Source organism: Ranitomeya imitator, unplaced genomic scaffold (assembly GCF_032444005.1).
Source record: "Ranitomeya imitator isolate aRanImi1 unplaced genomic scaffold, aRanImi1.pri SCAFFOLD_17, whole genome shotgun sequence".
In the NCBI taxonomy this organism is placed as follows: Eukaryota; Metazoa; Chordata; class Amphibia; order Anura; family Dendrobatidae; genus Ranitomeya; species Ranitomeya imitator.
The window spans coordinates 60,883-72,985 of NW_027193887.1; the positions used below are offsets into that span (position 1 = coordinate 60,883).

The 12,103-nt window shown below is 44.1% G+C and overlaps 2 long non-coding RNA genes across 2 annotated transcripts; both read left to right on the top strand.

The window, feature by feature from the left end:
- The first annotated feature begins 4,699 nt into the window (after window positions 1-4,699).
- On the top strand, window positions 4,700-5,379 carry LOC138654414 (uncharacterized). Its single transcript, XR_011316277.1, has 3 exons — window positions 4,700-4,760; window positions 4,856-4,923; window positions 5,163-5,379. It is a non-coding gene; the product is annotated as an uncharacterized lncRNA (long non-coding RNA).
- A 3,857-nt stretch (window positions 5,380-9,236) lies between these two features.
- Window positions 9,237-10,415, top strand: LOC138654413 (uncharacterized). Its single transcript, XR_011316276.1, has 5 exons — window positions 9,237-9,328; window positions 9,423-9,487; window positions 9,583-9,650; window positions 9,890-9,996; window positions 10,112-10,415. It is a non-coding gene; the product is annotated as an uncharacterized lncRNA (long non-coding RNA).
- The last annotated feature ends 1,688 nt before the right edge of the window (window positions 10,416-12,103 follow it).

The following is a 12,103-nucleotide window of genomic DNA, read 5'->3' on the forward strand; positions in this document are numbered from 1 at the left end:
TAATCATGGTCATGTGACCACCCACAGAAGGTGCATGCACAGACAGCGCTAGTGGGAAGGGGAGGGCAGAGAGAGTCCCTAAGTGTACAGGACGCTGGGAGCGGTCATGTGACCGCAGGCAAAAATGCCTGACCATACAATAAGTGTGTGAATGAGGCAGTGTAAAGAAGATGACTAGGGGAGGAAGCTCATAGCTATAGCGCTATGCAAAGAAATAGAAGACAAGAAAGAGAAGAGAAGAAAAAAAGAAAGGAAACAGGACCCATAATAGAATAGGGGAAGATTGTGATGTCATACCGTGCAGGGTATAAACGGTGCCCAGTATAGTGAACGTAGTGCAATCTAGCGATTCTAGAGGAAAGAAGAAAAGAACAAATTAGTATATACATAATATACAAAATACAACAACAATGTACAATAATTTACAAAAGGGCCGATACGTCATATTCCCTATTAAGACCTTTAGGCTCTAGGGTCTGGAGGGTAAAAATCCAGAAAGCCTCTCTTTTTTTGAGGATTTTAATCCTATTAAGACCTCTCCTATTTGGTTCAATTTGTTCCAGAACCTGGAACCTAAGTTGCGCGATATTATGGTTCTTTTGATGGAAGTGATATGGAAGGGGCAGATGGTTTTTATTGCAGCGAATAGTGGATTTATGCTGTGAGACCCTGTCCCTAATGGGTTGGGTGGTTTCCCCAACATAGGCAAGCCCGCAGGGGCATTTAATGAGGTATACTACGTATGAGGAGTCGCATGTATAATAGCCCCTAATCGGGATGCCCTGACCCGTGTGTGGATGGAACACTTTGGAACCTTTTTGAACGTTATTACATTGGAGGCAGCCAAGACAGGGGAATGTACCCCGCTTTTGTGTCTGTAAAAAAGTTTGTCTGGATATGGTGCTCCTGGAACCCACATCCGCCTTCACTAGTTTGTCCCGTAAGTTTTTTGCCCTGCGAAAACAGGATAAAAAGGGTAACTTAAACTCAGGGATAGTCGGATAACTTTTCTGCAATAAACCCCAATGGCGTCTAATGGTAGATTGTACTATATTGGAAAACGGATGAAAAGTGCTAACAAAGGGGATACGTTTATTATTGTCGTTAGACCTGTTGGTAACACCAGTCTGTCTAGCTAGAAGTAGTGTCTTTTGTGGATAACCACGGTTAGAAAATTTTTGTTGCATCTCGTTTAGTCTAGTGTTTCTGGTGGTTTCATCCGAAACTATCCTGTGTATCCGTTGGAATTGTGATTTCGGGATCGCATTTTTAATGGAGGGGGGGGGGGGTGGCAACTATTGTAATGCAGGAGACTGTTCCTGTCAGTGGGTTTTAGGAATAGGTCAATAGATAACTCACCATGATCGTTTTTACAGATAAGGGTGTCCAGAAAGCTTATCCGATCCATGTTATGTTGCAAAGTGAATTTTAATTCTGGCCACACGTTGTTAAGGTGTTGGTCAAAAGAGATAAGTGAGTCAATAGGGCCATCCCAGATGCAGAATATGTCATCTATGTAGCGGCGCCATAAGCGCGAGTGGGTTTGAAATAGAGGATGGGTGTATACAAAATCTTGCTCGAAGGATGACATATATGCAATAGCATACGGGGGCGCTACGTGCGAGCCCATAGCGGTGCCCTGTTGTTGAATAAAGAAGGTGTCCTCAAACATAAAGTAGTTCTCCCTGAGAACTAAGTTTAAAAGGTCCGTGCAAAAGCGACGTATCTTTATGTGGGTGCCTGCTTCATTGAGGAGTCTGTCTACAGCTAATATACCTTTCTCATGTGTTATGGACGTGTAAAGGCTGCTCACGTCCCAGGTGACCAACAAGGAGGAGGAGGGGATAGCGCCCAGTGCCCTAATGAGTCCCAGGAAATCATTAGTGTCAAGGATAAAAGAGCTGGTAGATTTGACCAAAGGCGTAAGAATCTTTTCCAACACTATAGCAGGAGGGGATAGAATGGAGTCAGTAAGGGACACTATAGGACGTCCAGGAGGTTTGAACAGGCGTTTATGGATTTTGGGCAGAAGATAGAAAATGGGAGTTATGGGATCAGTTTTGATAAGGAAACTCCTGAGCTTATTGTCAATAGTGCCCTCCTGTTCATGGAACTCAAGTAGGGTCTTGATTTTCTGGGCAATATTATTGAGAGGATTTTGTGAGGTCACTCTGTATATATCAGAGTCATTCAATTGCCTGTAAGCCTCTTCCATATAGTCAGCCCGATCCATGATCACTATTGCCCCACCCTTATCAGCGGGTGGGGCAATAGTGATCATGGATCGGGCTGACTATATGGAAGAGGCTTACAGGCAATTGAATGACTCTGATATATACAGAGTGACCTCACAAAATCCTCTCAATAATATTGCCCAGAAAATCAAGACCCTACTTGAGTTCCATGAACAGGAGGGCACTATTGACAATAAGCTCAGGAGTTTCCTTATCAAAACTGATCCCATAACTCCCATTTTCTATCTTCTGCCCAAAATCCATAAACGCCTGTTCAAACCTCCTGGACGTCCTATAGTGTCCCTTACTGACTCCATTCTATCCCCTCCTGCTATAGTGTTGGAAAAGATTCTTACGCCTTTGGTCAAATCTACCAGCTCTTTTATCCTTGACACTAATGATTTCCTGGGACTCATTAGGGCACTGGGCGCTATCCCCTCCTCCTCCTTGTTGGTCACCTGGGACGTGAGCAGCCTTTACACGTCCATAACACATGAGAAAGGTATATTAGCTGTAGACAGACTCCTCAATGAAGCAGGCACCCACATAAAGATACGTCGCTTTTGCACGGACCTTTTAAACTTAGTTCTCAGGGAGAACTACTTTATGTTTGAGGACACCTTCTTTATTCAACAACAGGGCACCGCTATGGGCTCGCACGTAGCGCCCCCGTATGCTATTGCATATATGTCATCCTTCGAGCAAGATTTTGTATACACCCATCCTCTATTTCAAACCCACTCGCGCTTATGGCGCCGCTACATAGATGACATATTCTGCATCTGGGATGGCCCTATTGACTCACTTATCTCTTTTGACCAACACCTTAACAACGTGTGGCCAGAATTAAAATTCACTTTGCAACATAACATGGATCGGATAAGCTCTCTGGACACCCTTATCTGTAAAAACGATCATGGTGAGTTATCTATTGACCTATTCCTAATACCCACTGACAGGAACAGTCTCCTGCATTATAATAGTTGCCACCCCCCCTCCATTAAAAATGCGATCCCGAAATCACAATTCCAACGGATACACAGGATAGTTTCGGATGAAACCACCAGAAACACTAGACTAAACGAGATGCAACAAAAAATTTTCTAACCGTGGTTATCCACAAAAGACACTACTTCTAGCTAGACAGACTGGTGTTACCAACAGGTCTAACGACAATAATAAACGTATCCCCTTTGTTAGCACTTTTCATCCGTTTTCCAATATAGTACAATCTACCATTAGACGCCATTGGGGTTTATTGCAGAAAAGTTATCCGACTATCCCTGAGTTTAAGTTACCCTTTTTATCCTGTTTTCGCAGGGCAAAAAACTTACGGGACAAACTAGTGAAGGCGGATGTGGGTTCCAGGAGCACCATATCCAGACAAACTTTTTTACAGACACAAAAGCGGGGTACATTCCCCTGTCTTGGCTGCCTCCAATGTAATAACGTTCAAAAAGGTTCCAAAGTGTTCCATCCACACACGGGTCAGGGCATCCCGATTAGGGGCTATTATACATGCGACTCCTCATACGTAGTATACCTCATTAAATGCCCCTGCGGGCTTGCCTATGTTGGGGAAACCACCCAACCCATTAGGGACAGGGTCTCACAGCATAAATCCACTATTCGCTGCAATAAAAACCATCTGCCCCTTCCATATCACTTCCATCAAAAGAACCATAATATCGCGCAACTTAGGTTCCAGGTTCTGGAACAAATTGAACCAAATAGGAGAGGTCTTAATAGGATTAAAATCCTCAAAAAAAGAGAGGCTTTCTGGATTTTTACCCTCCAGACCCTAGAGCCTAAAGGTCTTAATAGGGAATATGACGTATCGGCCCTTTTGTAAATTATTGTACATTGTTGTTGTATTTTGTATATTATGTATATACTAATTTGTTCTTTTCTTCTTTCCTCTAGAATCGCTAGATTGCACTACGTTCACTATACTGGGCACCGTTTATACCCTGCACGGTATGACATCACAATCTTCCCCTATTCTATTATGGGTCCTGTTTCCTTTCTTTTTTTCTTCTCTTCTCTTTCTTGTCTTCTATTTCTTTGCATAGCGCTATAGCTATGAGCTTCCTCCCCTAGTCATCTTCTTTACACTGCCTCATTCACACACTTATTGTATGGTCAGGCATTTTTGCCTGCGGTCACATGACCGCTCCCAGCGTCCTGTACACTTAGGGACTCTCTCTGCCCTCCCCTTCCCACTAGCGCTGTCTGTGCATGCACCTTCTGTGGGTGGTCACATGACCATGATTACGTCATGAGTCACCGGGACTTATACCCGGAAGTGCCGCCCCTCCTGCAGCGTTGCTCCTCTCTGCCCTGCTCCACTGAGCGCTTAGGATCCAGGTATGTCGGCGGTTACTGCGCCTCTCCCCTCCTTTATTTACTGTTCTCTGCCCCATTGTGTATTTCCTGACCTGGTCACATTCTCTCCTCACAGCGCTGCTACTCCCCTCAGGCTCTGTGCCTTTTCATGACGCGGCACTCTCCATTGTGATCCTCCAGGTACATACACTCATGCTGTTTACTGGCTTTTCATTAGTATTCATTATGTGTGGTGTCCCTGTTAACCCTTTCCCCTCGGCTTTGGCTTTTTGCAGCATACTGCAGCTCTTGGATTTTCTGTTCTTGCTAACGCTCATCCAGGCTTTCTGGCTTCCTCATCCAGGTAGTATGTTGCTCCCACTTACTCTATTACTCTACCTCTCTTCTGTGTGTAGCTCCAAACGTTCATTTTCCGTTAGGCTTCATTTACATCATTCTCCTTTTCCACTTTTCCCTTTCAGGACCCATGTTACCTACGTTATTTGTTCTCTCTTCCTCATTCATTTTCCTTTTTTTTCCCTGTTTTCTGGGATGCCCAGTTACAGTTATGTGCACAGACTCACGTATCTCTTATTCTTCTAGGTCCTCACGTTAGACCATCCACTATGCTATTCCATATAGCTTCACTGGAGGCGTATTCTGTATCTCATGTCTGCGTTTCTAGTATCTGTAGAGTGCATTTCTGCTATGTATCCTTTTGTTTACTCTCCTCACTGAGCTAGACCCTCTCGGCCTGAGGTCGCACTATTACCAGCGTCCTTCCATCTCCAGCACTATTGTTACTTCCCTTATCCAGCATCTCAGCAGGGACTATATCTCCACCTCGCACGGAGCACCTATTGTTCTGGATAGACTCATCTCTCTGGCACATGTCTCCCTGAACCAGATGGAGCATCACGTAGATTTTCGTTTTTTCACCATTAGATCTCTTTTTCGTTTTTTGCATTATATGACGTATATTTCCGCATCATGTGACACTGTATTCATTTATATGTTTCATAGTCAATGTCAAAGAAACGCTCTGACGAAGGTCCGGTGTGGACCGAAAACGTTTAGCACTTTTGTTTGTCTGGATGCATCAATAAACTAAGAAGCTTTTCTTCTCAAATTGAGTGCCAAGTTTTATTCATCTGTTATCTACGGGGTGGACACCCTACTTGAGCACCGCCAATCCTCATATTTACTGAGTGCCGTGTTCTCTAATCGTATCCTGTTTGTCCGCACACGAGCACCATAGACGATGTCAAGTGGAATTTTTTCCTTCAACGCTACAGAGACAGCTGAAATCCTATCCAAAGTGACTGCATCCAGTGACTTTCTCCAGATCCCCACGCAAGAGATTAAACACAGGGATCTGGAACGTGAGTCAAAAAGGGCAGTCAATCTTGAACTACATATTATCACTCTTGCCGAATATCTCCGTGTCCAACGCATACCAAGGGGCCTACGGGTCCCCTTACAACCCACTTTCTTTAAGGACGACAAGGAATATTGCACTAAATTCGAGCACATTTTAAACAAGTGCTCTGCTGATTTGATGACATTAACCTTGTCTTATTTGCAACAGAACCTGGATACCGTCAACTCGCAGATATGTGCCATAGAAAACCAGTTAACCAGCACCATGTCCCAGGAGGCCTTCCAAGATCTCAAAGCACAAAACCAGGAGACCCTGCGCACACACAGACTCGACCTGGAAAAAAAGAAAAGGTCGAAATTTTTAAGGGACACCGAAGATTACCTCCAGAACAGAGTGTACCAGTGGCGGGAACCCCAGCGAGGCTTCAGGCGTCGGACCTCCCTAAGTTCCTCAGGCTCGGCCGACAGCAGACCTGGCACCTCAAATACCTACACATCCAGCAATTTTTTAGGCAACAGCCGGGGACGCTCAAAAGGAAGACGAGGCGGGGGGGCCAATGTCGCCGGGGACTCCAGAAGCCACATGTCGACCAGATCACAGGTACGCAACCCCCACTGGTGATTAACATCTCGTCAAAATCCATGGACACTTCCCAATTGACTTTACTCCAGAAAGGCTTGTCCTTCTGTCCAACTTATAAGTTCAATTCGTTTGAACTTAATATGGATTTACAGAGGTTCTTCCGTAACCTCCGTTTACGTGTCCATTTTTCCACTCATCTACCTTCAGGTGACCCTCCCTCACAGGCGGGACAATCTCTCCTAGGCCTCCGGGGCTTGGGCCTTCGTTCCCCAAGCTCTTTTATGCCTCCCAAAAATAGTCCACCTATCGAGACTTTTATCTCGCTGGTGGAAAGGGACATTGATGCCTTCCACCGCGATTTACACTTGGGCAAATTCCACTCTCACACTAACTTATTGCCATCCGAGAAACTGGCCCTTGATCAGTTATCTGCTGATAAAACACTTGTGGTTAAACCCGCTGATAAGGGTGGGGCAATAGTGATCATGGATCGGGCTGACTATATGGAAGAGGCTTACAGGCAATTGAATGACTCTGATATATACAGAGTGACCTCACAAAATCCTCTCAATAATATTGCCCAGAAAATCAAGACCCTACTTGAGTTCCATGAACAGGAGGGCACTATTGACAATAAGCTCAGGAGTTTCCTTATCAAAACTGATCCCATAACTCCCATTTTCTATCTTCTGCCCAAAATCCATAAACGCCTGTTCAAACCTCCTGGACGTCCTATAGTGTCCCTTACTGACTCCATTCTATCCCCTCCTGCTATAGTGTTGGAAAAGATTCTTACGCCTTTGGTCAAATCTACCAGCTCTTTTATCCTTGACACTAATGATTTCCTGGGACTCATTAGGGCACTGGGCGCTATCCCCTCCTCCTCCTTGTTGGTCACCTGGGACGTGAGCAGCCTTTACACGTCCATAACACATGAGAAAGGTATATTAGCTGTAGACAGACTCCTCAATGAAGCAGGCACCCACATAAAGATACGTCGCTTTTGCACGGACCTTTTAAACTTAGTTCTCAGGGAGAACTACTTTATGTTTGAGGACACCTTCTTTATTCAACAACAGGGCACCGCTATGGGCTCGCACGTAGCGCCCCCGTATGCTATTGCATATATGTCATCCTTCGAGCAAGATTTTGTATACACCCATCCTCTATTTCAAACCCACTCGCGCTTATGGCGCCGCTACATAGATGACATATTCTGCATCTGGGATGGCCCTATTGACTCACTTATCTCTTTTGACCAACACCTTAACAACGTGTGGCCAGAATTAAAATTCACTTTGCAACATAACATGGATCGGATAAGCTTTCTGGACACCCTTATCTGTAAAAACGATCATGGTGAGTTATCTATTGACCTATTCCTAAAACCCACTGACAGGAACAGTCTCCTGCATTACAATAGTTGCCACCCCCCCTCCATTAAAAATGCGATCCCGAAATCACAATTCCAACGGATACACAGGATAGTTTCGGATGAAACCACCAGAAACACTAGACTAAACGAGATGCAACAAAAATTTTCTAACCGTGGTTATCCACAAAAGACACTACTTCTAGCTAGACAGACTGGTGTTACCAACAGGTCTAACGACAATAATAAACGTATCCCCTTTGTTAGCACTTTTCATCCGTTTTCCAATATAGTACAATCTACCATTAGACGCCATTGGGGTTTATTGCAGAAAAGTTATCCGACTATCCCTGAGTTTAAGTTACCCTTTTTATCCTGTTTTCGCAGGGCAAAAAACTTACGGGACAAACTAGTGAAGGCGGATGTGGGTTCCAGGAGCACCATATCCAGACAAACTTTTTTACAGACACAAAAGCGGGGTACATTCCCCTGTCTTGGCTGCCTCCAATGTAATAACGTTCAAAAAGGTTCCAAAGTGTTCCATCCACACACGGGTCAGGGCATCCCGATTAGGGGCTATTATACATGCGACTCCTCATACGTAGTATACCTCATTAAATGCCCCTGCGGGCTTGCCTATGTTGGGGAAACCACCCAACCCATTAGGGACAGGGTCTCACAGCATAAATCCACTATTCGCTGCAATAAAAACCATCTGCCCCTTCCATATCACTTCCATCAAAAGAACCATAATATCGCGCAACTTAGGTTCCAGGTTCTGGAACAAATTGAACCAAATAGGAGAGGTCTTAATAGGATTAAAATCCTCAAAAAAAGAGAGGCTTTCTGGATTTTTACCCTCCAGACCCTAGAGCCTAAAGGTCTTAATAGGGAATATGACGTATCGGCCCTTTTGTAAATTATTGTACATTGTTGTTGTATTTTGTATATTATGTATATACTAATTTGTTCTTTTCTTCTTTCCTCTAGAATCGCTAGATTGCACTACGTTCACTATACTGGGCACCGTTTATACCCTGCACGGTATGACATCACAATCTTCCCCTATTCTATTATGGGTCCTGTTTCCTTTCTTTTTTTCTTCTCTTCTCTTTCTTGTCTTCTATTTCTTTGCATAGCGCTATAGCTATGAGCTTCCTCCCCTAGTCATCTTCTTTACACTGCCTCATTCACACACTTATTGTATGGTCAGGCATTTTTGCCTGCGGTCACATGACCGCTCCCAGCGTCCTGTACACTTAGGGACTCTCTCTGCCCTCCCCTTCCCACTAGCGCTGTCTGTGCATGCACCTTCTGTGGGTGGTCACATGACCATGATTACGTCATGAGTCACCGGGACTTATACCCGGAAGTGCCGCCCCTCCTGCAGCGTTGCTCCTCTCTGCCCTGCTCCACTGAGCGCTTAGGATCCAGGTATGTCGGCGGTTACTGCGCCTCTCCCCTCCTTTATTTACTGTTCTCTGCCCCATTGTGTATTTCCTGACCTGGTCACATTCTCTCCTCACAGCGCCGCTACTCCCCTCAGGCTCTGTGCCTTTTCATGACGCGGCACTCTCCATTGTGATCCTCCAGGTACATACACTCATGCTGTTTACTGGCTTTTCATTAGTATTCATTATGTGTGGTGTCCCTGTTAACCCTTTCCCCTCGGCTTTGGCTTTTTGCAGCATACTGCAGCTCTTGGATTTTCTGTTCTTGCTAACGCTCATCCAGGCTTTCTGGCTTCCTCATCCAGGTAGTATGTTGCTCCCACTTACTCTATTACTCTACCTCTCTTCTGTGTGTAGCTCCAAACGTTCATTTTCCGTTAGGCTTCATTAACATCATTCTCCTTTTCCACTTTTCCCTTTCAGGACCCATGTTACCTACGTTATTTGTTCTCTCTTCCTCATTCATTTTCCTTTTTTTTCCCTGTTTTCTGGGATGCCCAGTTACAGTTATGTGCACAGACTCACGTATCTCTTATTCTTCTAGGTCCTCACGTTAGACCATCCACTATGCTATTCCATATAGCTTCACTGGAGGCGTATTCTGTATCTCATGTCTGCGTTTCTAGTATCTGTAGAGTGCATTTCTGCTATGTATCCTTTTGTTTACTCTCCTCACTGAGCTAGACCCTCTCGGCCTGAGGTCGCACTATTACCAGCGTCCTTCCATCTCCAGCACTATTGTTACTTCCCTTATCCAGCATCTCAGCACGGACTATATCTCCACCTCGCACGGAGCACCTATTGTTCTGGATAGACTCATCTCTCTGGCACATGTCTCCCTGAACCAGATGGAGCATCACGTAGATTTTCGTTTTTTCACCATTAGATCTCTTTTTCGTTTTTTGCATTATATGACGTATATTTCCGCATCATGTGACACTGTATTCATTTATATGTTTCATAGTCAATGTCAAAGAAACGCTCTGACGAAGGTCCGGTGTGGACCGAAAACGTTTAGCACTTTTGTTTGTCTGGATGCATCAATAAACTAAGAAGCTTTTCTTCTCAAATTGAGTGCCAAGTTTTATTCATCTGTTATCTACGGGGTGGACACCCTACTTGAGCACCGCCAATCCTCATATTTACTGAGTGCCGTGTTCTCTAATCGTATCATGTTTTCAGGTATCTCCTATACTAATAGAGCCACATGCTCACCGGTTTGCCACATGATGTAGGCCTATGGACTGAACAAGAAACCACGAAAAATTTTAACCAGTCATCATTCTCACAACACTGAGGACCAGTCATTCGAAATGACTTCTCCATGCATTTTATGCATTGGTAAAAGCACTATGATGAAAAGTGTGATATGTTTTCAGGTATCTCCTATACTAATAGAGCCACATGCTCACCGGTTTGCCACATGATGTAGGCCTATGGACTGAACAAGAAACCACCAAAAATTTTATCCAGTCATCGTTCTCACAACACTGAGGACCAGTCATTCGAAATGACTTCTCCATGCATTTTATGCATTGGTAAAAGCACTATGATGAAAAGTGTGATACGTTTTCAGGTATCTCCTATACTAATAGAGCCACATGCTCACCGGTTTGCCACATGATGTAGGCCTATGGACTGAACAAGAAACCACCAAAAATTTTAACCAGTCATCGTTCTCACAACACTGAGGACCAGTCATTCGAAATGACTTCTCCATGCATTTTATGCATTGGTAAAAGCACTATGATGAAAAGTGTGATATGTTTTCAGGTATCTCCTATACTAATAGAGCCACATGCTCACCGGTTTGCCACATGATGTAGGCCTATGGACTGAACAAGAAACCACCAAAAATTTTAACCAGTCATCGTTCTCACAACACTGAGGACCAGTCATTCGAAATGACTTCTCCATGCATTTTATGCATTGGTAAAAGCACTATGATGAAAAGTGTGATATGTTTTCAGGTATCTCCTATACTAATAGAGCCACATGCTCACCGGTTTGCCACATGATGTAGGCCTATGGACTGAACAAGAAACCACCAAAAATTTTAACCAGTCATCGTTCTCACAACACTGAGGACCAGTCATTCGAAATGACTTCTCCATGCATTTTATGCATTGGTAAAAGCACTATGATGAAAAGTGTGATATGTTTTCAGGTATCTCCTATACTAATAGAGCCACATGCTCACCGGTTTGCCACATGATGTAGGCCTATGGACTGAACAAGAAACCACCAAAAATTTTAACCAGTCATCGTTCTCACAACACTGAGGACCAGTCATTCGAAATGACTTCTCCATGCATTTTATGCATTGGTAAAAGCACTATGATGAAAAGTGTGATATGTTTTCAGGTATCTCCTATACTAATAGAGCCACATGCTCACCGGTTTGCCACATGATGTAGGCCTATGGACTGAACAAGAAACCACCAAAAATTTTAACCAGTCATCGTTCTCACAACACTGAGGACCAGTCATTCGAAATGACTTCTCCATGCATTTTATGCATTGGTAAAAGCACTATGATGAAAAGTGTGATATGTTTTCAGGTATCTCCTATACTAATAGAGCCACATGCTCACCGGTTTGCCACATGATGTAGGCCTATGGACTGAACAAGAAACCACCAAAAATTTTAACCAGTCATCGTTCTCACAACACTGAGGACCAGTCATTCGAAATGACTTCTCCATGCATTTTATGCATTGGTAAAAGCACTATGATGAAAAGTGTGATATGTTTTCAG